The sequence below is a fragment of the Canis lupus genome, chromosome 19 (assembly GCF_048164855.1).
Source record: "Canis lupus baileyi chromosome 19, mCanLup2.hap1, whole genome shotgun sequence".
Taxonomy (NCBI): Eukaryota; Metazoa; Chordata; class Mammalia; order Carnivora; family Canidae; genus Canis; species Canis lupus.
This window is the reverse complement of record NC_132856.1, coordinates 56482650-56509251: the sequence shown is the minus strand read 5'-3', so window position 1 is coordinate 56509251 and position 26602 is coordinate 56482650. Positions and strand designations below refer to the sequence as shown.

General features: G+C 54.1%; 1 protein-coding gene and 1 long non-coding RNA gene across 2 annotated transcripts in view; one reads left to right on the top strand and one right to left on the bottom strand.

Annotated features, from left to right (window-relative positions):
• Nucleotides 1-926: 926 nt before the first annotated feature.
• Nucleotides 927-26602, top strand: part of KDM4B (lysine demethylase 4B) — a 137992-nt gene continuing 112316 nt past the window's right edge. The window contains 1 exon segment of the mRNA XM_072787714.1: nucleotides 927-1011. The gene's annotated coding sequence lies outside the window, so the exon portion shown is untranslated.
• On the bottom strand, nucleotides 10882-12350 carry LOC140611032 (uncharacterized). The gene is made up of 2 exons (XR_012012420.1): nucleotides 12009-12350; nucleotides 10882-11231 (listed from the first exon to the last, which is right to left on the bottom strand). It is a non-coding gene; the product is annotated as an uncharacterized lncRNA (long non-coding RNA).

Here is a 26602-nt window from a genome sequence, read left to right as displayed (position 1 = left end):
AGTGTGCGTGTGGTCGTTACCATCATCTCCACTTCGCAGGGGAAACTGAGGCCCAGAAAGGTCCCGGTGAGGCGCGGGGCCCAGCCGAGCTCGGAACCTTGGTGCCAGGGACTGCCTCGTGTTAGGGAACTTGCGGGAGCGCCCCTAACTACCCGGTGGGCCTTGCGGATTTGCAAAGGTTTGTGGATTGTGATGGGAGTAGATGTGGCTTTCGGGGGGGGGGGGGGGGGGGGGAAGAGGAGCGGCGCTTGCTGCTTGACTTTTTATAGTCCCTCCGTTTTGCAAAATGGGTTGCACCGGAGCCGTTCGCACGTCAGGACTCCACGAACCGGAGAACGCCGAGTCCAAGTTCCGGCCGCGGGTCTCGAACTCCTTCCTCGTGCCTCCCTGGCCTGGTGCTGATGTTGTGCTGGGTCTCACGTACTCAGTTGCAGCTTGATAACCGGGGCGGGGCCCCGGCCCTGATTGGCATCCGCGCCAGCCAATCCCTGCCTCGGGCTCGCCCCGCCAGCCAATGCTCGCTTGCCCCCGTGCGGTCGTTGGGCGGTCCCCGAGGCGCCCTTGTCAATCCGGGGCCCAGCCGCCGTCCGGTTGGTGGCGGCTGCCTTGGCTGGCGTGCGCCGCTTCCAATGAAAACGGAACCGGTCAGCGGGCACGTGGGTGGGCGCCGGCGTGTCCCGGCAGGCCAGCCAATGGGAAGGCGAGGCCTGCGCCGGCGCCCGCCCAATCGGGGCGCGCGGGGGGCGGGCCGTGCGATGTTGATGGGCCCGGCGGAGGGGAGGGGCGGAGCTGTCAGCGGCAGCCAATGGGCGCGCGGGCGTGGGCTCGGGGGCCAATGGCAGCCAGGGCGGAGCTGGCGCGCGGCCTCATAAGCCCCGCCCGGGGCGCTCGCGGAGGGCTCGGCCGCCAGCGACCGAGCGGGGCCCGGCCCGAGCGGGGCCTGGGGGTGCGACGCCGAGGGCGGGGGAGCGCGCGCCGCTGCTCCGGACCGGGCCGCGCGCGCCGCCTCAGGTGAGCCCGCGGGGAGGCGGTCGCCGCGTCCGAGCTCGGGCCCCGCCGCCGCCTTCGCGGCCGCCGCCGCCGCCGCCGCCGCCGCCCCCGCGCCGCGCCCCGGTCTGCGGGCGGGCGCCCGGGACGCGAGGCCCAGGCCTCGGGCGCGGCCTGCTCGGGCCGCGGCCGCCGCGCTTTGTCCCGGCCCGCGAGGCGGTTGGGGGCGTTAACCGCCCGGCCCGGGGGCGCCCGGCGGGCCTCGGGCGGGGGCGGCGCGGCCGGACAATGGCGGGGCCGGGGCCGGGGGCGGGAGGCGGGGGCGTCCGGCCCGGAGCCGGGGGCCGGGGGCCGGGGGCCGGGGGCGCGCGCGGGGGCTGGGCCGGGGCGTCCCCGCCGGCCCTGCACAAAAGATGACAGCGTGGGTGGCCCGGCCCGGCCCGGCCGGCCCTGCCCGCATTTCTCTTTTATTATTCACAACAATCCTGATAATTAAAAAAAAAAAAAGAAAAATGAAGAGCGAGGCAGGGACGGAGAGCGCTGGCGAGCGCGGGCGCGCGGGCGATCCCAGGCCCCGGCCGGCCCCCGCCGGCGTTTCCGCCCCTCGGGGCGCCCGGCGGGGTCACCGGGGCGCTGCCCCCGCCGCGGCCCCGGCCCCCGCCCCCGCCCCCGCCCCCTCGCCTAGACGCGGGCCTCCGGGCCGCCGCGGCTGCCCAACTCGCTCCCCATCCCCGCGCCCCCCGAAAGGAGCGTGCAGTCCGCTGTGTGTGTGCGGGTTTTTTTTTTTTAATGATTAAAAAACGTATCCACTGGGTATGCACCCCGAGCCTCCAGACGCGTCCCCTCCGTGCCCCCCGTCCCAGCCCCCCTGGGCGGCTCAGCGACCCCCTTCTCTGTAGGAGGAGATTGCGGCGACCCCGGTGGGAGCGGCGGGGACACGGATTGGTTCTGAAAGGGACCTGCGTCTGCGTCCGGTGGGCGCGGTGACACCAGGTGGAGCGGGTGCGTGTCCACCTGGGCGCCGGTGAAGGGTTTGCAGGAGCTCGTGCTCCCCCCCTCCCACCCCCGGGGGCGGGGGAAGCGTGGACTGCGCTTCCGTGTGTCCCATCTGTTGGGTTGGGGAGGGGGGGGGGGGAAGGATGCTTTTGTTTTAATAATTCAGGTGCACCTGGGCAACTGTTTCCCGAGTTATGAAACTAGTGAGAAGGTGGTTGTGCTCGGTGGGATCCGGTGATCCTGCAACACGTAAGGAGTGTGGTTGTGTCCGTGTGTTTATGTCAGCTGCGAGTTGCTTTGGGTCCCGCTGGGTGCCGGCCCGGCCTTGGGTCTGAGGGCACTGGGATGCATTCAAGGCTGGGGTGCCCTGCCCCACCCCTCTGCCTCAGCAGCCAGTATGGGGCTGTCCCCAGGCTGGAGAAGGCCCCCCGAAACGGGCTCATTAGATGACTCTGGGCTTTTATCGCCGCCATCCGAGAGCTAATGACTCCCCTGATTCTCAAATAATAGCTTCCTTATGAGGCTTCGGGAGGGTCTGTCAACTTGCTGGCCAGCCGCCTCCCGCCACCCCTGCAGGAGCGGTGCACAAGCCTCTCCCGTCTTTGCAGTTTGTGTTTTTGGATCCCTGAAGGACAGAGTGTGAAAGTCGTGGAGTCAACTTGTGATTATCGGAGTCGAGGGTTTCTGAAACTCGCTGGCCCGCTTTCCGTGTTTCTGATTGGATGCCTGGCCCATCTCGGGGCTCCTCCGATGGTGCCGATTGTGCCGGGGACACCGCGCCGGTCAGACTGCCCTGCCCCCGGGGCGGGAGGGTGGGGGGGGACGGGGGACGTCACTGCTGGGGCGCAGAGGGGGAGGCGGAGGTGTGGTGGCACAAACGCTCCCAGGTGTTGCAGCGTGCACGCGGGTCCTATGTCAGCCGCCGCGTGTGTGCGTGTGTGCACACTCCCGTGAGCGTGAAGGCGTGGAGACTGGGAATCCATACAGGTCTTGTAACAATTGATTTTTTTTTTTTCCTCCCGTTTTCGGATCCTTTCCTCCTTGTGGGCGGGAGGGCAAGGGGATGATAAACGCTGGCGCTGAAAGGTATTGCTGATTGGTCATTAGGGGCCCCGCCCGGCCTTTGTTGTACTTTCTTTCAGTCCCTGTGCCATCCTGCAGGAGCTTCTGGGGTGCTCGGCCCTCTCCCCCCACGCCCCGCTCCCGCCCAGCCCCTTCCCCTCACTCTGGCCCTACTTGATTCCGCATTTTGACTCCGCCTCTGCTGGTTTCTCGCCCTTGCCCTCCTGTGCCCCACCCCCTTCCCCTGGAGGGGCTGGGCCATCTGTTCCTGGGTCTTATCTGACACCTGTGAGAATGGGGACAGTGGAGCACTGGGGCAGCTTGCAGAGCATTCTAGCTTCAGGGGGCCCCAGTTCGGTGGGGGAAGGGAGAGGTGAGTGTCCTGGGGTGTGAAGCCCACCACCCATGGGGCCGGGTTCGGGGACTGGGCAGGAGCAGAGGACAACGGGTGGGGATGGAGTGACGTGCTGGCAACTGAGCCTCTGCGGGTGGCTTTCCTCCTGGGATGTGGCAGGGTGGTGTGGGCGTCAGAGCTGTGTGACCTTGGGTGGGTCACTTGCTCAAGAACAAAGTTGAGGGGGGATCACTAAACCTTCCCAGGTGGGGGGGCAGGGTGGAGAGTAAATGCGCTGCTTGCAGAGGGCATGAGTGTGGAGGGCCCCACAGACCTGCTCGGTCACCTCGGTGCCTCACCACAGCCTCGGCAGGCCAGGGTTCCTGGCTCTGCTCCAAAGACTTGCCCCGTGGCTGCCCCCTGGGGCCTCTTGCCCCAGCTCTTTCCTGCCCCGCCCTGGTGCCTGTGCTCCTGGCTGAGGATGCTGGGCAGCAGAGGACAGGGCCCAGCCTGGACTCCGTTCTGACCTGCTGTTGGTGACTGTGTCCCCAGGTTCCTGTCCTCCCCTCCATTCCCCATACAGGCTTCCAAGTCTGAGGGACCTGGGTTCAAATCCCTCCTCTGGAGCAGATCCCTTCCCTTCTCTGGGCCCCATGGTCCTCATCTGAAAAATGGGTGTCCTGAGAACCCATCCCAGGTCATTTTGGGGTTCAGGGGGGGTGAGAAGCACTGAATGCTTTGTGTGGCACCAGAAGCTCGGAGCTGGACTGGGTTGCTTAGTGGTGCGTGGCATCTGTTTCTGTCGGGCTCACATTCGATCGGATTGTCCTCCGTGGGACGGTCCCGGGCACTGTGGGGGGGCTGAGCCGCATCCCTGGCCCCACCCACTTGATGCCAGGAGCACCCCCAGTGCGACCACCACAGATGCCCTCAGACGTTACCCAGGGTCCCCTGGGGGACACAGATGCCCCCCAAAGGGGATCGTGTCACTTAACCTCGAACAGCAGCCTGTCTGCTATTTGGCTAGGACCTTGATCTGCCTCAAGTTCTGCTTCCCTTTGTCCCCTTCCTCCCCTCCGTCCGCGAATGAGGAGGGGCTTGTGTCAGCCTGGCTGTGCAGGTCCCTCTTGCTGTCACCCTGGCTCTCCCCCGGCCTTCCCAGCCTGCAGCTTCCACTCCTGAGAGGGGGGTACAGACCAGCCGGCAGGCATGGCGCAGGGGTCTTCCGGGGGATGTCCTCACCCGAGCCCACGCGGGTGCCCTGCCCAGGCTTCCACCTGTCACCACACCACCTTCCCCCTGTCACCATACCCCTTCCTGTCACTTTGCTTAACAGATCTCTTTAAGTTGACTTGAAGGTGACTCACTGCTTTAATCCTGCCTCCTCCTGGACAGTTACGTCCATGAGGTTGTGGGGCTGTTAGTATGCTGGCTGCCGATACTCTTGTACAATGACATGCATTTAACTGTGATACTAAAAAAAAAAAAGTTCATGTCCCTTCAGTAGTAAGGCCTGAGTGGTTTGATGCATTGATTCTGTTGTTGGGCAAGTTGGTTTTTGAGTTTACTCCCCTCTTTGGCTTGGCCTGTTCGAGGAGCGTTCTCTTTGATTAGATAAGGTGTCACCACTAGCCCGTCGTTTTTCACTCCTGCTTCCTCAGGGAGCTTTTAGAAAGTTTAAAAAATGGCCTACCTCTACTCAGAACGTTCCAGTAGCTTCCTGTTATTCCTGGGAAAACTCGAGACCCCTTCCTGTGGTCTCTGTGGTCACTGTGGTCTGTCCTCTGTGGTCTGTCCTTTCTCCCTGCCCTCCCCTCCCCCCATGCCTGCTCTCTCATTTGTAACCAGCTCCCTGCCCACTCTTCCCTGCCCTGCCTCAGGGCCTTTGCACTTGTTGTTCTCCTACTCTTCTAGCCAGCTGGCTCCTTGTCATTCACATCTCGGCTCCGAGGCCATCCCTGGCTACACTGCCTAAACGCACCCTTCCAACCACCCTCTCTCCCCGTCCTGCTTTTTCTTCTTTGCATTCAGCACTACTGCAAACCCACATACTAATCTGTTTATTTATTGCTTGTCTCATCCAGGAGAACAGAAGCTTTTTCTGGAAAGGGTCAGAGAGTAAATAGTTTTGGCTTTGCAGGCCAGTCCCAACTCCTCTCTGCCATTGTATCACAGCACTATAGACAGGAATGAGTGTGCTTATTTTCCAATAAAACTTTATTCGTGGACGCAGAATCATGAGTTTCACATACTTTTCACCCGTGATGAACTGTTTCTTTTCCTTTGATTTTTTTTTTTTCCTCACCCAACCATTAAAAAAGGTCAGAACCGGGGATCCCTGGGTGGCACAGCGGTTTGGTGCCTGCCTTTGGCCCAGGGCACGATCCTGGAGACCCGGGATCGAATCCCACGTCGGGCTCCCGGTGCATGGAGCCTGCTTCCCCCTCTGCCTGTGTCTCTGCCTCTCTCTCTCTCTCACTGTGTGACTATCATAAATAAATAAAAATTAAAAAAAAAAAAGGTTAGAACCGTTCTTAGCTTGGAGGCTGTACCCAAAGTAGGTGGCAGGCTGGATTTGAGCTGTGGGCCATAGTTTAGAAACACCTGCAGCAGGGTGTGCGGTCCATGCTGCAGGAGCGCCGTCTCTCTTGGCTGCTGTGTGTCTCCCAGCACCTAGGGCGGTTCCCGGCTCGCGGTGGGTGTTCAGTAAATAAATGCTCCTTTGTTGAATGAATGAATTTCCATGTTTTTTACATCAAAGCATTTGGAGTCCTTCTCTATATTAAAAAAAAAAAAAAAGGTTGTAAGCTGTTTCAAGGGAAACAGAAGAAAACGTTATGAAACAACGTATCCACCGAAACAACCCCACAATGAAGGAGGAAGAAAAGTGGCTGTGAAAAGGGGCAGATACTTTGCCACTTGCGATGTTTGACCTTTTCATGCTCCAGCCCCCACCCCCTCTGCTTACGGCACCCCAGAAGATTAGAAAGGATCTTCTTGGCCTGAGGAGTTTGTCTGGGCCTGGCAGAGGCCGAGGGTTTGAAAGGAAGACGCGTTTCCCAATCGTTTTGTTTTGTAAGCATCTGACCCATTCTCTTTACCAACACTAGTGCTCTCGTCGGAAGGGGTGTCGGAGGTGGTTTTTATGGCCACCCAGTTCCCGGGCCTCCACGGGGACCCTCTGAAGATGTGGCTTTCGTGGGTGTGAACGCGGAGCTGTGTGGGGCGCGTGGACACCATGGTGACAGTTAGATGGCAGGTGGCGGGCGCAGGCCAGGACCCGGCAGCTCTGGCTCCACGGTGCTCTTCCACCACGACTGTGGGGTGGGGAGAAGGGTGGCCGATGTGTGATTTCTGAGCCAAGGACATCTTTATGTCGCCCGTCTGGTCCCTTCCCAGGAATGTTCTATTTGTCAGGCATGCATACCGTTAACGTGAGGTTGCACCTTCTTCAGTTGATTGAAATAAACAATCTGGAGAGTTCCAGATTGGACATCCTGGCTTTCCAAAGTTGCCTATGCTTTTTTTTGCCTCTTTCTGGGCCTTTCCCTCTCTCCGTCCCTGTGCTTCCTGCCCCAGCCCAGTGGTTCCAGCGAGGGCGGCGCGGGCACTGGTGGGCGCTGGTGGCATTGACAGATCGCGTGTGTGGAGCTGTCTGGCTCTTGGGCCCGCCGGGCTTTTTTGGCAGCAGAGCTGTCCTGTCGCTCCAGGCTGTGGCTCTTGGGGACGGAGGCCTCGAGTGGGTTTGTTCAGTGGACAAAGAGCGAGTAGCCAGAAAGCAAGTCGCCGCAGGCCACCGAGCTCCCTGAGCGGGTCTCCAGGTACAGGTCAGAACAATGACGAACGGAGGGTCTGGCCCTGTCTGCTGATAAGTGATCCCGGTTACGTTCCTCGGGGGAGCCTGTCCAGCGAGCTGTGAAGAGGGGATCTCTAGTTGGGTGGCCCAGGTCTGACCCCCAAGTGACCGCACCTCGTGGGCAGGTAGGGGTGGAGGCGGGCCTGCCTTCCTGGTCTTATGGCTGCTCGCTCCAGTCTCCAGGGGGAGAGCGTGGAGAGAAATGATTTGTGGAAGATGAGCTGCCAGTGCATCTGGAGCTGTGCTTTGTACAGAAGAAGCCGGAGGATGGATCCCCGAGGCCCCCTCTGACTGAGAGCCAGCCCAAAGCCACCAGCAGGCACGGTGACGGCCTGCCGACAGGGGTGCACGGGGATTCCCGGGCCACAGGTGGGTGGAAACGGGCTGCGTACCCCAGCATTTCTGGGCAGCCCAGACAGTGGCCCGGGAGCTGGCTGGTGTGGTCTCCGCGTGGGCACTCCAGATGAGTGAGGGGGTCCCTGGCCAGGCAGCTGGGAGATTCTCATTTTGCTGCTGGCTCTTTCAAATGCCTGCTGTTCCCTTTAAAATCCCATGTATCAGAAAGAGTCGGCCCTCGGCACAGTGGGCTTCCTATCTCGGGTTGCGCGCTGCATGGATCTGATTATCAGAGTCACGAGTCGAGAGGCTTGCTCGTGTCTCGCTTGCATGTGAGTAAAGCCCCTGGAATTTAAACTCTTGATTCACTGCGTTAGTCCAGCTCCTTCTGCCCAAGGAAGAGTAAGGAGTCAGGAGAGAACGCTGGCTCAGTGACCCCCTTCTGGAAAAGAAGGCGTCCTGTTTCGCCCCCTTCCTGGGCGGCAGCCTGTCAGGGCCACAGACCGGTCTTGGCTGCTCCCGAGTCCGCGTGTCCTTGCACCAGAGGCAGGACAGAGCCTCGACGCACAGGCAGTGTCGCTTGTTGAGAAGCTGGCTACTCTGCACCTCGAGGCGTCTCGCCGGGCCCCGCAGACGGAAGGGCGGCTGGTTGGACAGATGCGTGCACGGAGCTTGCCAGCGGCTCCCAGACCTGCAGGTGGGCGCGGGCAGGTTCAGGCTGATGGTCACGGGGAGAGTGGGCAGCGCAGCCTCGGTCATGCGGCACGTGGCCCTGCAGACGCCCCAGCCGCGCAGCCTGCCCGCCTCCAGACTCACAGGACGCTTCTTGAATGTGGCTCTGGGCCTGCCGACCGATGGCTCGTCTTCTCAATCCTGGCCAGGCCGTGGCTTTATAGTGGACACACGGCCGTGGGAGCCCTGGCTCCATCCGAGGCATCGAGCAACATCTGTTGAGTGTGACAGTTGTCGGCCCGCCTCGTGTCTGTGGCCGGATGAGCGGCGTCTCCTGCCCACAGGGTCACGGTCCACGGTGGAAGGCAGAGGGGCGGGGGGCCAGGGCTGCCGGGATACACAGACGCCAGGCCGGAGGAGGCGCAGGGCAAAGGGTTGGGCAGTGGCCAGGAAGATGACAGAAGAGGCAGCACTTGAGCCGAGCCTTGTCATCGTGGGCAATGGGCAACGATGAGCTGGCGGGAGGAGGGGGATGGAGCGGGTGCTCAGGGGGGCCTGGGGACCTGCATGGACAAGGGCATGGGGTGGGGGCAGGGAAGCCCAGCCGTCTCTTGGGTGTTGTCCCCCCCGCCGCTCCCCACACTAGGCTCCGAGGGGCTGAGGGGAGAAGGGGTGGCAGCTCTGTCTCCAAGCATCCCAGGGGCTAAGACCAGAGCTGTTGGGCTCACCAGGGAGAGCCACGGGGCAGCTGCCCAGTGACTGGCTCTGGTGGGTGACCAGACCCTGAATTTTCTATTTTTTTTTTTAAAGATTTTATTTATTTATTCATGAGAGAGAGGAGGGGGGGTAGAGACACAGGCAGAGGGAGGAGTAGGCTCCAGGCAGGGAGCCCGAGACCTGAATTTTCTAGAGCAGCCCCTCGTAAAGTAGTCCTGCCCTGTTGTCGTTTTATATATATAGTCAAAGTAAACTCGACACCCAATATGGGGCTCTGCCTCGTGACCCCAAGACCAAGAGGTGCACGTTCTACCGACCGAGCCAGCCAGGTGCCCCTTAAGTGTATTTTAATCGAGATATTCACATACCACAACGTTCACCCTTTTCAGTGGACAATTCAGTGTGTTTTAGAACTTTTATAGAGCTGTGCAGCCGTCACAACTGTGAAATTCCAGAACATTCCAGAACTGAACAGGAAACACTGTACCTATTAAATAGTCCCTCTCCCCCTGCCCCCAAACCCGGCACCCACCAGCCCCCCTCCAGTCTGGACGTCCCACGTAAATGGACTCACACTTCGTGTGGCCTCCTGTGTCCAGTTCCCTCCCCGAGCATCTGTGTGGGGAGGCTTGGCCCATGGGTTTGGGGACGGCCTTGAAGGTGAGGGACAGCCAGAACGTCAGACACGGCGACCCAGCTCACCTGCGGGAGGTGCTCAGGCCACCCTTGGTGTGCACAGTTCTGGACCCCCGTAGTGATCGGTGAGTCCTCGCCTGTCTGCCCTCTTCTTCCTCCAGCCTGAGCTGGCCTGGTGGGTCCCCTGCGGGACCTCTCGCTGCAGAGCCGGGCCTCCCTCCCTGTGTCTGTTCCATGGGGCCTGTGACCCTGGCCCCTACCACTCTGGCTTCTCCATTTCCCGTGTCCTGTAGGTTCACCTCGTGGTTGGTAGGGCTGGGGCCTCCTGGCCTTGAGTCTGCCATGGCTGAGGGCGGAAAGGCCGGTTGCTGCTGGCCAGGTTGGCCGTTCATCTCCCAGGCCTGAGCGGGCCTCCCTGAGAGCTTCATGTGGGGGAAACCCCACTCAGCACCCTCCTTTCTAAGACCTCCCCCTGCAGTCTGGTCAGTGGGTTTTATAAATTTGTATTTATTTATTTACTTATATTTAAAACTTTTATTTATTTATTCATGAGAGACACAGAGAGGCAGAGACACGGGCAGAAGCAGGCTCCCTGCAGGGAGCCCAGTGCGGGACTTGATCCTGGGACTCCAGGATCACACCCTGGGCTGAAGGCAGATGCTCAACCCCTGAGCCACCCGGGTGTCCCTGGCCGGTGGATTTTAAATTGAGCCACCTCCTTTGGGCCACTTTCCTGGTCTGCCTGGCCCCAGCCTTACCAGAGTTGTGAGTTACCTCTTAGATGCCAGTGACTGGGTTCTAAGTGTCCCCTCCAGGCGTAGTGGCAGCACCACACTGGGCCATTCAGAAATGCCCACCAAACTGGGCTCTCCTGGGGGTGGGAGGGACTTGAGGGGTGTGGGTTGGTAGCAGCACATAGCCGGACAGCCCCCTGCCCCACATGCTTGCCCGGTGCCATCCCTGTGGGGGCAGTGATGCCCACCTGTGTGCCTGTGACTTTCTCTCCCCCTTGGCAGAGGATACTGGTGAGGTGGGGTGTCCTGGGCTCGTGGGAAGTGCCCCGTGGGTACATGCGTAAACACACCCCGGATGTCAGGTGATAAAGCTGGTCCCCCACCTCACGCTGTCTACAAAAACTGACTCCAGAAGACTCAGTGACCAAAATATGAGACCCGGAAAGATGTCTCTCCTAAGGCAGCGCGGCCCAGTAAAGACGCAAAGCAAGCCCCTTGTGCCATTTTTCTAGAAGTCACGTTAGAGAGTAAAGAGAAACAGATGAAACTAATTTGACTAATGTATTTGTATTGAGCCAAAGATACCCCAAATGTTAACATTTCAACATGGAATCAGTATAAAAATAGTTACTGAATTATTTTACGCTCCTTTGTTTTTTGCTTTGTCTTGTTGGTACGGAGTCCTCAACATGCTGGGTGTCTCTCATGCTTGCTGCTGGCCCCCGACAGCCTGGTTATTTGGGGGAACTGCAGTCCCTGGTTGAGCTGAGCACTGTGATGGGGTCAGGGGTGCCAGCCGTGGGGGCTCCTGGCCCTTAGTGGAGACTGGCCCCTTCCATCCGCCTCCCGTTCCTGCCCACCTTCCTGGTCCATCAGAGTTTCTGGAGCCGTCTGCCTCTAGCTGGAGAGACGAGACAGAGCCAGTGTAAACCGGCTGTGGCCACTGAGGGGTGAGAGGGGAGGGTGTTGACCCACTGCAGGGGGAGGGGTGCAGCTAAGGGAGAGGTCTTTGTGGGGGCCCGGGGAGGCCCTGAGCCTTTCACGGAGAGGGTAGGAATCAAGCCAGTGTTTGGAGGAGGAGGAGACGGCAGCTGTGGGCCGACCCAGGAGTCAGGACAGCTTGCCCTGGGAAGGGCAGGGGCTGACCCCTGGAGGGCCCGGTACTGGGCTGCTTGAAGTCAAGGCTCTCGAGGTGCAGTGGCTGAGCGAGCCACCCTGGCCTGCAATGCTGCCGCTCACTCCGGGACGTCAGGCCCCACGGCCGTGTCCCGATCCTTCCCGGGCACCCTCGCAGTCCTGCCTCTCATCTTGGACCAGCTGTGAGGGCTGGGAGTCCTGGTGGCCGAGCCCAGGGCAGGACACTTGTGGCATGGATGCTGGCTGTGCTGGGGAGCTGTGGACGTAGCCCCAAGCTGCTCCAGGAACTTGGAATACTGCTTTGGCCCTGGGAAGACCCAGGAGAGAGGCTTGGGTAGAAGTACAGCTCGGAAGTAGCATCGCCAGCTGCAGGCGGTCCTAAATGGCCTGAGGTCTCGAGGCAGGAGAGCCCGAGTGGGGTGGGCAGCTGGCGGCTTGCACCCATGCGCCTGACCTCCTGGGTCTATGTCCTGACCTCCAGAATGGGGACGGCAGCGGAGGTCTGTGCGTCGGGGGGTTGTGAGAAGAACCGAGTCAATACCTGAAAATCTGTTCCCGGAGGAGTTCGGGCCCCAGGACAGCTGTGCTCCGAGGGCATGCCGGGGGGTGCCCAGGACAGCCCGCAGAGGACCTGGGCCCAGCCTCCTGAGCCTTCGGTAGATCACAGTACCGACTTTCCTCTGGGCTTCTGTCTTCCCTTGCCGGTGAATGGAGGCATCGCAACAGAAATTTCTAAAATTCCACAGTGGCCCATGGTTTTCACACCGCTGCTCCGTACTGATGCTGGGTACGGAGCAGCGGTGTGAAAGGTTATTAGAAGGTACTTTGAAAATGAGTTTGTTTTTTCTTCCTCTGGAGCTTCTTTACGGCAATGGGGCAGGTAGGAGGGTTTGGCCGGGGATTTACGGACCAGGAAGCAAGGGCGCTGCTGCCCGGGGAGGCTTGGCCAGAGGCGGCCGGGCCAGAACTCGGAGTCCTGGGGCCTGTTTGTCATGCCTCATTGGATTTTCTCCTCCAGTGAACTTGGGGCTGCCATAAAAATGAACTTGGAGTCTCCAGCCTGGAAGACCGGGGTCCCGTGCGAGGGTTCGGTGTGAGCCGGTGGGCTTCACAGAGCAGCCCTGGGTGGGAGAAGCTCTGGTTAGGTTTGGTGCCTCTCGGCTGCCACGGCTGGGGCGCAGGTGTCCTCGGTATGGCCCCTGTGACGCCGGGTACCAGGAGCTGCTGCCTCGGGCTTCCTGCACCTGCTCCTTGAAGCCCCATGTCTCCCTGTATTAACTGACTTGGCCTTTAACCAGAAGAAGGCCTGGGAACTTGGGGGTCAGCCGGGTCATATGGCTGTTTGCCTAACAAGCCTTCCGGACGGGTCTTTATTACAGACATAGCGTATCTTCCCAATAGAAAACTCTGGGCCAACGGGACAAAACCCAACCAGGGAAGGCCTTCTGTAGTCCCTGTGAGTGTCTGACGTGTGTGCAGCCAGACGTTGTGAGGGGCCCTCCGTGTGCTCCAGAGTCCAGGGGTCAGTTTGGGGGTGATAGGATGTCCTCCTTGCCCTGAGGGCTGATGCAGTAGTTGAGGGAAGGGTCCCTGCCGGGGACTGGTCACACGGCCCTGTGACTGCCAGGCAGGGGTCCTGCCACATAGGCTGGGTGCCCGGGAGGCCTGGAGCTCGGTGTGGTCAGGATGGGTGGAGGGCTCCGGCGTGGCCACTGCTGTACAAGCCACCACGGAGAGGTGAGGTCAGAGTGTGCGCCCCAGAGGGCAGGGATCCCCGATGTGTCTGTGCTGCTCGGGTGACCTGGGCTGGCAAGAGTGTGCAACCCCCAGGCCAGAGCTGTCCCTGAGGACTCACACTGGGCCTGGAGAGGAGGGCCGGTGGAGGTTCTCCAGAAACAGCCGGAACCCACCACTCCGTGCCTCCTTGTGTCCGCACTTGGGATGTCCACTCTGGGAAATCAGAAGAGAGAGCTTCCCCAGCTCCACTTGGTCCCCTAAATGCCGGCCTTCCACACTGAGCTGCACGCCCCCTTGCTGGCTCTCGGGTGAGGCTGGCCCAGAGCAGAGATGGCTGTGGTTCCCGGAGAGGGGCCTGGGCAGGGGTCCCGTGGCTGCCCCCTGCCCCCACCCGTGTACAGGAACCCCTGGCAGTCCAGGCAATCAGGAAGACCTCTCCAGGGGATTTTGGAGTCGGGGGACCAGAATCTAGTCCTTGAGACTTGGTTTGGGCCTAGAGCCAGTGCTGAGAATGGCACCCCAGCTCCCAAACCTGCTCTGCCACTGACCTGGGGCGAACAGCGCTGCCTCTCTGGGCCTTGGCACCCTCAGGTGCTCTCCTTGCTGGATGTAAACGGGGTGATGTGTGTTAAGAAGTGCTCAGCACGGGACTGTTATCCCTGGCCACTGAGTTGGTGCTTTGGTGCTTGGGACCAGCTGATTCCACCAGCCCCAACTTTGTAGAAGAGCCTGAAGGCTCGCCACAGCGCTGAGGGCCTGGGAGCTCTCCAGGCTCATTGTGCCAGGCTAGGTGCTAAGTAGCCAGCAAGGAACAAATGGCCCCTGGGTGTTAAAATGGGGGAGTGATTTGACTGGGAAGTACAAGAGGCAGTGCTGGGTGGACAGGAATCTGCTCCAAGGAGGTGACATTTGGGCAGAGATCTGAATGACTCGGAGGTGCCAACCCTGAGGAGCTCTGGAACAAGAAGTTCCAAGCGGAAGAACAAATAGTACGTGCAAAGGTCCTGAGGCGGAAATGAGCTTGGCATGTTTGAGGGTTGGAAGGAGTCCCATGTAGCTGGAACATGATGAGCTAGCCGGAGAGCAGTAAGCCCTGAGGTCTGCAGAAGCCACACCGAGTGGCTCTGCTGCTTAGGCTGCGGTAAGCCAGACCCCAGTAAAGGCAGGGAGAAGCCCGGGGAGCTGATGGTGAAGTCAGAGATTTCTGTGTTTTCAAAGACCCCTCTGGTGGCTCATGGGAGTAAAAGCAGGAGGGAACTCCAGCCGTCAGCCAGTTGGGCTGTGACAGTGGCTCAGGAGGTAGTCTAGTTTGGGGGCAGGAGGACTGGCCTTGGGGGAGATTTCGGAGGCAGCACACCAGGGAGGCCTCATGAGTGGACTGGGTGCATGGGAAGGGATCTGCGCTGACTCCCAGGGTGAAACAGCTGGATTAACCCTGGCCCCATCATTCCTCCCAACTGTGTGACCTTGGGCAAGTCCCTTAACCCTTCGGGGCCTCATCTTCCTTCTTGGTGATCGGTGACATGAGGGTGACCACCTGAGAGGATTGTTGTGATTGGGGAACAGTCGGCAGGGTTCTCCATGGAGGGGCCTGTCTCTGTTTGGATATTTGGATGCTGGGCTTGGATGCTGGGCCCAGAGCAGAAAGTACTGGGGGATGCTGGTTCTTCCTTTTTTTTTTTTTTTCCCTGAGATTTTATTTATTTATTTGAGAGAGAGAGAGAGAGAGAGAGAGCACATGAGAGAGACAGAGCAAGCAGGAGTGGGGGTCAGAGGGAGAGGGAGAAGCAGGCTCCCTGATGCGGGGCTTGATCCCAGGACTCCAGGATCACAACCCGAGTCAAAGGCAAGCGCTTCACAGCCTGAGCCACCCAGGTGCCCCGTGGCTCTTGCTTCTCCCAGGATGACCGGGCAAGGTCAGGAGGATGGAGCTCATCCTGTTGTTTCTGTCAGCCTGTCTTCCTTTCCTTTATTGTTCTCCCTTTTACATTTTCTGGCTTAGAAAGAGTTGAGACCTTGGTGTGAGAGCAGATCATTTTCACCTGGGAACGAGGCCTTTGAAAAGGAGAAACCTCACGTAGAATGCAAGTCTCCTGAAGCTTTCAAAAATTCCCTGACCATGAGCAGTTCAGATTTCCGCTCTGGAATGGTGAGGGCTTGGGGGCGGGTGGGCCCTGGCAGCACTTGTCGCCTTGGCTGAAGGAGAAATGCGGGATGGGAAGTGAGATCCTGGCGCCTGGCAGAGCTCGTTTTAGAGATCATGCGTATTAGGCGACTCTCACATGCTGTTTGGAATACATTATTCAAGGTGGCATTCAGACCATCCTGCGTCTCTTTAGGATCTAGGTTGTGAGAACACTCAGCGGCTCTAGTGGCCTCTCTGGCCGTTGTTTCAGGGAGCGTATGAGACAAAAGGGGCTGAGCCTTGATAATGGCACAGTTTGAAGGGTGTTTGTAGGTCTGGGTGGAGAAGGCCCTTGTTAGTGGCCACTACTGTGTTGGTTCCACGTATTTCACATTTTAAGGGTTTTATTACGAGATTTTGAACACATACAGAGGAATACAGATTAGGATAAAGAAGGCACCTGTCCCTGTCACCCAGCCCCAAACCATCAGTCCATATGATAGTCTGCCCTTCCATCCTGCCATCCATGGCAAAATAGCCCCCATATTATTTTTCTTTTTATTTTTTAAGGATTATAGATTCCCAAGAAGTTGCAGGAATAATACAGAGAGGTTGCCTGAGTGGCTGAGTCAGTTAAGCATCTGACTTTGGCTCAGGTCATGATCTCAGGGTCCTGGGATCGAGCCCCACATTGGGCTCCACGCTCAGCAGGGAGTCTGCTTCTCCTCTGCCCCTCCCCCAGGTCGTATTCTCTCCCTCAAATAAATAAAATCTTTTTAAAAAATGGTATGAAGAGGTCCCGTGTACTCTTCACCCGCCTTCTCCCAGTGGTCACATTTTACATAACCATAGTCCATTGTCAGACTAAGAAATTGACTTTGGCATAATATGTCCTGGGCCTTGCTAGAGTTCCAGCAGTTTTATTGTGCACACACTTTATTTTTTAAAAGATTTTATTTATTGAGGGAGAGGGAGAGTGTGAGCACGAGCAGGGGGAGGGGCAGAGGGAGAAGCAGACTTCTCGCTGAGCAGGGAGCCCTATGCGGGGCTCAATCCCAGGACCTTGGGACCGTGACCTGAACCGAAGACAGAGGCTTAGCCGACTGAGCCCCCCAGCTGCCCCCGTGCACTCACTTTTTTGTATGTTAGTGACATCAGCTGCATGGATTTGTGTAACCCCCTTCATGCTCAAGATACAGAGCTGTCCGTCAATAGGAACAAGCTTGCTTGTGCTTCCCCTTTGGAGTTACCCCCCCCCCACTCCCGCCCCGGGTCCCTGCAGCCATTGATCTGTTCTCCTCTATAATCTAGTCATTTCGGGAATGTTGTGGAATCATACATCACGTGTCGCCTTTGGGGACTGGCTTTGTTTACTTCTCACCCATCCAGGCTGTTGCCTGTATCAGTTGTTCATTGCTTTTCATTGCTCAGTAGCTTTCCACGCCAGTATTATTTTATAATCCTTTGTACTTCTCTAGGGTGAGTGGTAGTGGTGGCATCTCATCTTTTAGTCCCAGTTTTAGCAACCTGAATCTTTTATTTCTTGATTGGTCTACCTAAAGGTTTATTAATTTGGGTGATCTTGGGGCACCTGGGTGACTCAGCGGTTGAGCATCTGCCTTCAGCCCAGGGTGTGATACCCGGGTCCTGGGATCAAGTCCCGCATCGAGCTCCCCATAGGGAGCCTGCTTCTCCCTCTGCCTGTGTCTCTGCCTCTCTCTCTATGTCTCTCATGAATGAATAAATACATAAATCTTTAAAATTATTTTGATTTTTTTCATGGAACCAACCCTTGCTTTATTTGCTCTTACTCTGTTCATTTCTGGTCTAATCTTTATTATTTCCTTCTTAATGATTGCTTTAGGTTTAGTTTGCTCTTATTCCAGGACCTTAAGGTACAAATTTCGATTATTGATTTGCGAGCTTTCTCCTTTTCATCGAGACAGCGGGGACTTCCCTCTAAGCACTGCTTCTGTGTCCTGTAAGTCTTGGTTTAGTGTGTCTTTGTATTCATTCACTTCAAAGTGTTTTCTAATTTCGCTTGTGATTTCTTCTCTTACCCATTGGTTATTTAAGAGTGTGTTTTTTAGGGGCGCATGGGTGGCATAGTTGGTTAAGCCCCTGACTCTTGGTTTCAGCTCAGGTCATGATCTCAAGTTCAGGGATCAAGTCCTGCATGGGGCTCCGTGCTCAGCGAGGAGTCTCCCTGACTCTCCTCCTTTCTCTCAGCTGTACGCATGCATGCTATGCTCTCTCACTCTCTCTCAAATAAATAAATACATCTTAAGGAAAAAAGAGTATTTTTTAAAATTTCCACATATTTGTAAAGAATTTGTAAATTCTTTATGCTACTGATTTCTAATTTTTAATGTGGTCAGAGAACCTACTTTCTATGATTTGAATTCTTGTTAATTTAATGAGGCTTGTTTTATAGTCTAACATATGGTCTGTCTTGGAGAACATTTCATAGGAACTGAGAAGAAAGTATATTTTACTGCTCTTAGCGGGGGTTCTCTACAGATGTCTGTTGGTTTGGAGTGTTGCTCAAGGCTTTCCTTTCTTTGTTGTTTCTGCCTGGTTGTCTTATTCGTTGTCGAAGGTAGGATATTACTGTCTCCAACTATTATTGTTGAAATGTCTATTTGTCCCTCATTTCCATCAGTTTTTGCTTCATGTATTTTGGGATTTGTTATTAGGTGCATGTAAGTTGAAAATTGCTATATCTTCCTGATGGATTGGCCCTTTTAACATTATAAAATGTCTGTCTTTAACATTTTTGTTTTATTTATTTATTTTTTAAAAATATTATTTATTTATTCATGGGAGTCACAGAGAGAGAGAGAGAGAGGCAGAGACACAGTAGGAGGGAGAAGCAGGCCCCATGCAGGGAGCCCGATGTGGGACTTGATCCTGAGACTCCCAGGACCATGCCCTGGGCCAAAGGCAGGCACTAAACCACTGAGCCATCCAAGGATACCCCCCCCCCTTTTTTTTAGAGTGATTTTGTGTGATATTAGTATAATAACTCGAGTTTTCTTTTGAGATGACATACAGATTTTTATTTATTATTTTTTAAATTTGAATTCGGCATGTAATGTATTAGTTTCAGGCATAGATGTCTGTGATTCATCAGTCCTGTATAATGCCCTGGGCTCATGACATACGGCTCCAGTATTCTTATAGTTGCTGTTTGCATGGTATATCTTTTCCATCCTTTTATTTGCAACCTGCTTATATCTTTGAATCTAAAGAGTGTCTTCTATGACAGCATATAGTTGGGCTTGTTTTGTTTTTTCCAGTTTGGCAATCTCGGTCTTTATTTATTTAAAGATTTTATTTATTTATTTGGCAGAGAGAGATTGCATGTGCATGCACAAGCAGGGAGAGTGGCAGGCAGAAGGAGAGGAAGAAGCAGGCTCTGATGTGGGGTCAACCCCAGGACCCTGAGATCATGACCTGGGCAGAAGGCAGACACTTCACTGACTGAGCCACCTGGGTACCCCCTCTGTCTTTTATTTAAGTTTTTGTTTAAATTCCAGTTAACATACAATATAATATTAGTTTCAGGTTTAGAATTTAGGGATTTGACACTTGAATACAACACCCAGTGATCGTCACAAGTGTGCTCTTTAATCCCCATCACCTGTTTCATCCATCCCCACCCACCTCGCTTCTGGTCACCATCAGTGTAGTTTGTTCTCTATACTTAGGTGTCTGTTTCTTGGTTTGCCTCTCTCTATTTTCCCTTTGCTCACTTGTTTTGTTTAAGTTCCATATAGGAGTGAAATCATACAGTGTTTCTCTTTCCTGACTGACTTATTTCACTTAGCACAATACACTCTAGCTCCATCCATGTCATTGCAAATGGCAATATTTTATTCTTTTTTGCAGCTGCATAATATTCCACTGTATATGTGTATATAGGCATCACATCTGCTTTATCCATCCATAGTGGATGGACACTTTGGCTGTTTCCATAGTTTGGCTATTGTTGATAATGCTGCTATAAACATCCCTTCGGGTATTTTTGTATTCTTTGGGGTTAAACATCTAGTTCTATTTTTAACTTTTTGAGGAAATTCCATACCGTTTTCCAGAGCAGCTGCACTGGTTTGTATTCCCACCGACAGTGTAAGAGGGTTTCCTTTTCTCCACATCCTCGCCAACGTCTGTTGTTTCTTGTATTGTTGATTTGAGCCATTCTGACAGGTGTGAGGTGGTATCTCATCGTAGTTTTGATTTACATTTCCCTGCTGATAAATGGCGATGAGCATCTTTTCATGCGTCTGTTGGCCATCTGTATGTCTTCTTTGGAAAAACGTCTGTGCTTGTCTTCTGCCCATTTTAAAATTTGATTATTCATTTTTTGGGTGTTGAGTTTAAGAAGTTCTCTACATATTTTGGATACTAACCCTTTATTGGATATATCATTTGCTAATATCTTCTCCCATTATGTAGGTTGTCTTTTAGTTTTGTTGGTTTCCGTTGCTGTGCGGAAGCTTTTAATTTTATTTATTTTTATTTTTTAAGTTTTTAAAATATTTCACTTATCTTGAGGGAGTGAGCATGTGCATGAACGAGGGAGGGGCAGAAGAAGAGAAGCAGACTCTCTGCTGAGCAGGAAGCCTGACGCGGGCTTGATCTCACGATCCCAAGATTACGACTTGAGCCAAAGTCACAGTCAGACACTCAACCCACTGAGCGATCCAGTTACCCCGAAGCTATTTATTTTTATTCTTTAAAGATTTTATTTTTTCAGGGATCCCTGGGTGGCTCAGCGGTTTGGCGCCTGCCTTCGACCCAGGGTGTGATCCTGGAGTACCAGGATCAAGTCCCACATCGGGCTCCCCATAGGGAGCCCGCTTTTCCCTCTGTCTGTGTCTCTGCCTCTGTGTGTGTGTGTGTGTCTCCTATGAATGAATAAATAAAATCTTCAAAAAAAAAAAGATTTATTCATTCATGAGAGACACAGAGCGAGAGAGGGAGAGACACAGGCAGAGGGAGAAGCAGGCTCCCTGTGGGGAGCCCGGTGTGGGATTTGATCCCAGGACCCCGGGTTCACACCCTGAGCCGAAGGCAGATGCTCAACCACTGAGCCACCCAGGTGCCCTTGAAGCTTTTTATTTTGATGAAATCCCAATAGTTTATTTTTGCTTTTGTTTCCCTTGCCTTTAGAGATGTGTCTAGTAAGAGGTTGCTATGGCCGATGTCAAAGTTCTGTGTTCTCCTCTGGGATTTTGTTGGTTTCCTGTCTCACATTTAGGTCTTTCATCCATTTTGAGTTTATTTTTGTGTCTGGTGTAAGAAAGTGGTCCAGTTTCATTCTGAATGTGGCTGCCCACTTTTCCCAACACCATTTGTTGAAGAAACCGTCTTTTTCCCATTGGATATTCCTTCCTGTTTTGTCAAAGATTAGTTGAACGTCTAGGTGTGGGTTCATTTCTGGGTTTTCTATTCCATTCTGTTGATCTATGTGTATTTTTGTGCCAGTGCCACACTGTTTTGATGACAACAGCTTTGTAATATAACTTAAAGTCTGGAATTGTGACGCCTTCAGCTTTTTCATTTCTAAGGTTGCTTTGGCTATTCAGGGTCTTTGGCTATATAGTTCCATCCAAATTTTAGGATTGTTTGTTCTAGCTCTGTGAAAAATGCTGGTGGTATTTTGATAGTGATTGCATTAAATGTGTAGATTGCTTTGGGTAGTATAGACATTTTAGCTATGTTTGTTCTTCTAGTCTATGAGCATGGAATGTCTTTCCATTCGTTTGTGTCAGCTTCTGTTTCTTTCATCAGTGGTCTGTAGTTTTCAGAGGACAAACCTCTTTGGTTAGGTTAATTCCTAGTTTCTTATTATTTGGGGTGCAATTATAAATGGGATCAATTTCTTAATTTCTTCTTCTGCTTTATTACTGGTGTAGACAAATACAACAGATTTCTGTACATTGATTTTTGTATCTTGTAACTTTCCTGGATTCATGTATCCGTTCTAGCAATTTTTGGGTGGAATCTTTTGGGTTTTCTATATAGAGTATTATGTCATCTGGAAACAGTGAAAATTCTACTTCTTTATTGATTCGGATGCCTTTTTATTTCTTTTTTGTTGTCTGGTTGCTGAGGCTAGGATTCCAGTGCTATGTTGAAATGATAACATTGGTGAGGATAGGCATCCCTGTTTTATTCCTGACTGTAGGACAATCTCTGTCTTTTTTTTTTATTTCTTTTTTAAAGATTTTATTTATTCATGAGAGACACACAGAGAGAGGCAGAGACACAGGCAGAGGAGGAAGCAGGCTCCATGCAGGGAACCTGACGTGGGACTCGATCCCAGGTCTCCAGGATCAGGCCCCGGGCTGAAGGTGGCGCTAAACCGCTGAGCCACCTGGGCTGCCTTTTTTTTTTTTTTTTTTAAAGAGTTTATATATTTATTTATGAGAGACACACAGAGAGGCAGAGACATAGGCAGAGGGAGAGGGAGCCTGATGCAGGACTCGATCCCAGGACCCCGGGATCATAACCTGAACCAAAGGCAGACGCTTAACCACTGAGCCACCCAGGTGCCCCCAGTCTCTGTCCTTCGATTGGACTATTTAATCCAACCACGTTTAATGTCATTATTGATATAGTTGGGTTTACATTTCTGATTTTCCTTTTGCTTTCTATCTTCTTTGGTTCTTCTCCTTTACTACCGCCTTTTGCATTACTGCAATTTTCTACTGTAATGTTTTAATTCCTTTAATGATTTTTTCTCTGTATTTTTTGAATTATATTCTAGTGGCTGCCCTAGGTCTTAACATACACGTCTTATCAGAATTTCCAGTATTATATGAAGCAAATCTATGCTGGTTCCATTTGTTTTTGTTTTTGTTTTTGTTTTTTTTTAATTTTTTAATTTATTTATGATAGTCACAGAGAGAGAGAGAGAGAGAGAGAGAGAGAGGCAGAGGGAGAAGCAGGCTCAATGCACCAGGAGCCCGATGTGGGATTCGATCCCGGGTCTCCAGGATCGCGCCCTGGGCCAAAGGCAGGCGCTAAACCGCTGCGCCACCCAGGGATCCCTGCTGGTTCCATTTGAACTGAGCTTCCTCACGATTAAGTTCACTTGATCAATGAAAGAGCGTGGGTTTTTCAGGGGCGCTGATAGGTCTGCCTGCCTGCATGGTGCCCGTCTTTTGTCCATTCCTCCTCCCACTTGGTGAGATGAGCTCGGTGTTGAAGCCCTCTTACAGCTGTTTATACCTGAAAGTATTTGTGAGGCTCGGCCTTGGGAAGGCCCTGACTCTCTGTCATCACCCTGTCTGTGGTTTTGGCTTCTTCTCCGTTGCCCCATCTAAGCTGACTACTTTGTGGCTCTGATCCTGTCACAGGATTCCAAATCTGGGTCAGCGTGTCATGCCCACTTGTGGGCAGGCAGGTCTTTGGTCTTGAAGGCGTGCCTGGTACCCAGCCTAGAGACCAGTCTGCGGAAGGTCAACAGAGTGGAGGGGTTGTCACCTGGCAGTTAACCGACCCTTTCTGGGAGAGCCTAGGAGGGCAGCCAGTGTGGCAGTGTCAGGATGGCACCAGGCAGGGAACCAGGCACGGACGATGCAGGTGGCCACCGTGTTCTGGGTACATTCAGTTGAAGCTTCCAACCAGCACCAAAGTGTTGATCCGTCTTCAGGGAGCTATGATGTGTTCATTTTCTGGCTGGATTTTTTTTTAAATTTATTTATGATAGTCACAGAGAGAGAGAGAGAGGCAGAGACACAGGCAGAGGGGGAAGCAGGCTCCATGCACTGGGAGCCCGACATGGGATTCGATCCCGGGTCTGCAGGATCGCGCCCTGGGCCAAAGACAGGCGCCAAACCGCTGTGCCACCCAGGGATCCCTGGATTTTTTTAAATAGCAGCTTTATTAAGTAGAGTTCCCATGCCATACATTCACCCTTTTAATGTGTACAATTCAGCGGTCATGGGTCTCTCTATGAGGCGGTGGATTGCTCATGACCATGTGATGTCAGAACTTTTCCACCCCCCACCAGGGAAACCCCTCATACATTTTAAATAGTCATGCCCCTCCCCCTTCCCCACCCCTGCAACCACTCTGCTCTTTCCCATCCATCGATGAGCCCATTGTGGACGTGTAACACACGTGGACTCACACACCGTGGGGCCTTCTGTGTCTGGTTCCCTCCCTGAGCATTGTGGGCTCAGGGTCCGTCCTCGGGGTGGTGTGTCTGGGCACCTGGCTGCTGTTCGTGGCTGAGGGATGTGCCCACATATGGAGGGACACACAGTGTGTATCCGCTCACCCACTGATGGACAGTGGATTGTTTGCACTGTTTGGCCATTATGAATGCCAGTGATGCATAATAGGAACATTCCCATGCCGGTTTTTGTGTGAACGCATGTTTTCATTGTTCTTGGAGTAGAATTGCTGGTCATATGGAAGCTTCATGTTTAACACTTGAAGAAACTTCCAGATTGTTTTCCAACATGGCTGCACCGTGTTGCAGTCCCAACCAGTAGTGTATGCAGGCTCCAGTTTGGCTAGGGATTTGAAATTTCAATTAGGTAGAGGATGGGGAACTGTCATCATTTGGGAGGATGGTTCAATCCCAGGACACTTTGCCTCTTTCCCCTCAGATTGGTTCCTGTCTACCGGGAGGGACCAACCGGTTGGCCTGCTGGAGGGATGGTACCTCTGGGTGTCAGGCACAGCTCTCGAGGTGGGCTCTAAGTACCCCTTGTTTTTTTTTTTTTTTTTAAATTTTTTTTTTTTTATTTTATTTATGGTAGTCAGAGAGAGAGAGAGAGAGAGAGAGAGAGAGAGGCAGAGACACAGGCAGAGGGAGAAGCAGGCTCCATGCACCGGGAGCCCGACGTGGGATTCGATCCCGGGTGTCCAGGATCGCGCCCTGGGCCAAAGGCAGGCGCTAAACCGCTGCGCCACCCAGGGATCCCTACCCCTTGTTTTTATAGGGGTCAGTGTATTATCACTAAGGACAGAAGTCTGTGAGTTACAGATGTCCCCCGAGCCTGCCCCCCAGAGATAACCGTCCCTGGCATCTTGGCCAAGGCGCTCCTGGTCATTGGCTGCCTATGCCTTCACTGTTACAGGGGCGTGTGTGCTATTCATTTATTCATTCATTTAAGGATTTTATTTATTCACTCATGAGAGACAACATAGAGAAGTAGAGACACAGGCAGAGGGAAAAGCAGGCTCCATGCAGGGAGCCCGATGTGGGACTCGATCCCGGACCCTGGGGTCATTCCCTGGGCCAAAGGCAGATACTCAACCACTGAGCCACCCAGGGGTCCCCACTTTTCTCTTTAGATTGCATGTGTTTTTTAATTTTTGAGCCATGCTGCAGTGAACATCCTTGCTGCCGTTTCTTTGAGGCGAGCTTCTGTGAGTGCGGACGCCTTTTACATCCTGAACCATGTTGCTCCGTCGTCCCAGGAAGATGGTCGTGTTGATGCTCCCACGGTGGCTGGAGGCTCCCGTCATACAGGGGACGGCCCCAGCTTCTGTCTGTCCTTATCACTGTCACCTCCTAGTCGCCTTTTTTTTTTTTTTTTTTTTTGAACTGCCAGTTCATGGCACGGCCCACCATTAAACTGGGTGTTTATATTTGCTCTTGACTTGCAACAGGATTTCTCAAATTATTTCATGTCTTTGAACCAGGCTGTTCTTTCGGGGGCGTCCCAGGCACTGTGGGCGCTGAGCAGTTTCCCTGGCCCCACTCCAAGATGCCAGGTGCACCCAGCCCCCGTGTGACAGCCATGGGTGTCCCCAGATGTTGTCCAGTGTGCCCTGGGGGCTGGATCGCTTCTGGTTGAGAAGCAGTGTTTTCTATCCTTTCCTGTGTTAGGGCTGTTAGCACTCTTTGGTGTCACATGTTTTTTTTTTCTCAGTTTCTCATTTATCTTTCAGCTTTATTTTTGATGTGTTGATACATAAAATGTTTTCAAGGTTATCGCCAAATTTGTCTTTTCCTTTAAAGCTCCTGGTCCTGTGACCTCCTTGGAGAGGTCTCCCCGCCCCAAGATTATAAAGACTTTGGCCTGTGTTTTCCTGCTTGCACTTTTTTTTTTTTTAAAGATTTTTCTTATTTATTTATTTATTTGAGAGAGAGCAAGCTAGAGAGTGAGAGAACGTGATGGAGTGGGGGGTGGGAGGGAGAGGGGCAGATGGAGGGGGAGAAGCAGACTCTGTTGAGCAGGGATCCCAATGCCAGACTCAATCCCAGGACCCTGGGATCATGGCCTGAGCCGAAGGCAGACTTTTAACAGGCTGAGCCCCCAGGTGCCCCTCCTTACACTCTTATGGAGTTCATGAAGACCTGCAGTCTAGAAGCTTCAGGGCAGAAGCGAGCTCTGTGTCTCCCATGTGTCTCCCTGGTGGTCTGCGTGGGCTGGTGATTCATGTAGAGTTTGGCTGCCCTGTTCCCAGCTGTGTGGTCTCAGACAAGTCCCTCTACCACCCCAGGCTCCGTTTCCCCATCTGTGAAATGGGCTGCGATGACGGTACCTGCTTTCTGGGGTTGGGGCTGATCAGACATGCCAAGCATTTGGAGCTGGGCCCCCACGAGGGTTAGCCGTGCCTTCATCGTGGGCCCCTTCCCCTGCACTGTTCATCTTCAGCCCTAGCACGGGCTGCAAGGGAGGGCCCAGGGCCAACTCCAGAGGGAAGGTGGTGTTCAGAGAGGCCAGCAAACCTGTCCAGGCTCCCCAGGGCCACGAGGGAGGAGCAGTTTTTCTCTAGGCGTGTAGCTTGTGCACCTCTGCATTGTCCAGCCCTGGCTGTGCCCAGCGCCTGTGTGCAAATTATAGGGCACATGTGCAGAGACATAGGACAATTATTTTGTTAATGATCATGGTTTTATTATTTTATTTTTATTTTATTATTTTTTTAATGATCCTGGTTTTAAATGGTGAATTATGGAACATCTAAGACCTTTCTATACAAATAAAAAATGGACTGGTGTGTTGAGCAGCTGCCAGGATTCTGGCTACGCAGGGAGCTTGGTTGGGGGCCGCCAAGGATGCTGGCATCTGGTCCTCTGTGTGGGTCCAGCCCCTTGCCCGTGGCCGTGAGCCAGGGGGACAGGTGGCCTTTGCCTGTGCTGCTTCCCTGATCCTGTGGAGCCCAGTCAAGATGAAGGTGGCCTGGCGGACCCAGTGCTTGTCCCTGACGCTCCACGCCAGTGCTGGCAGCCATGCCCACGGCCCTCCGGGACTCCGTGGCCTTTTGTCCAAGCACTCCCTCCTCTTTTTTATTTTTCCAAT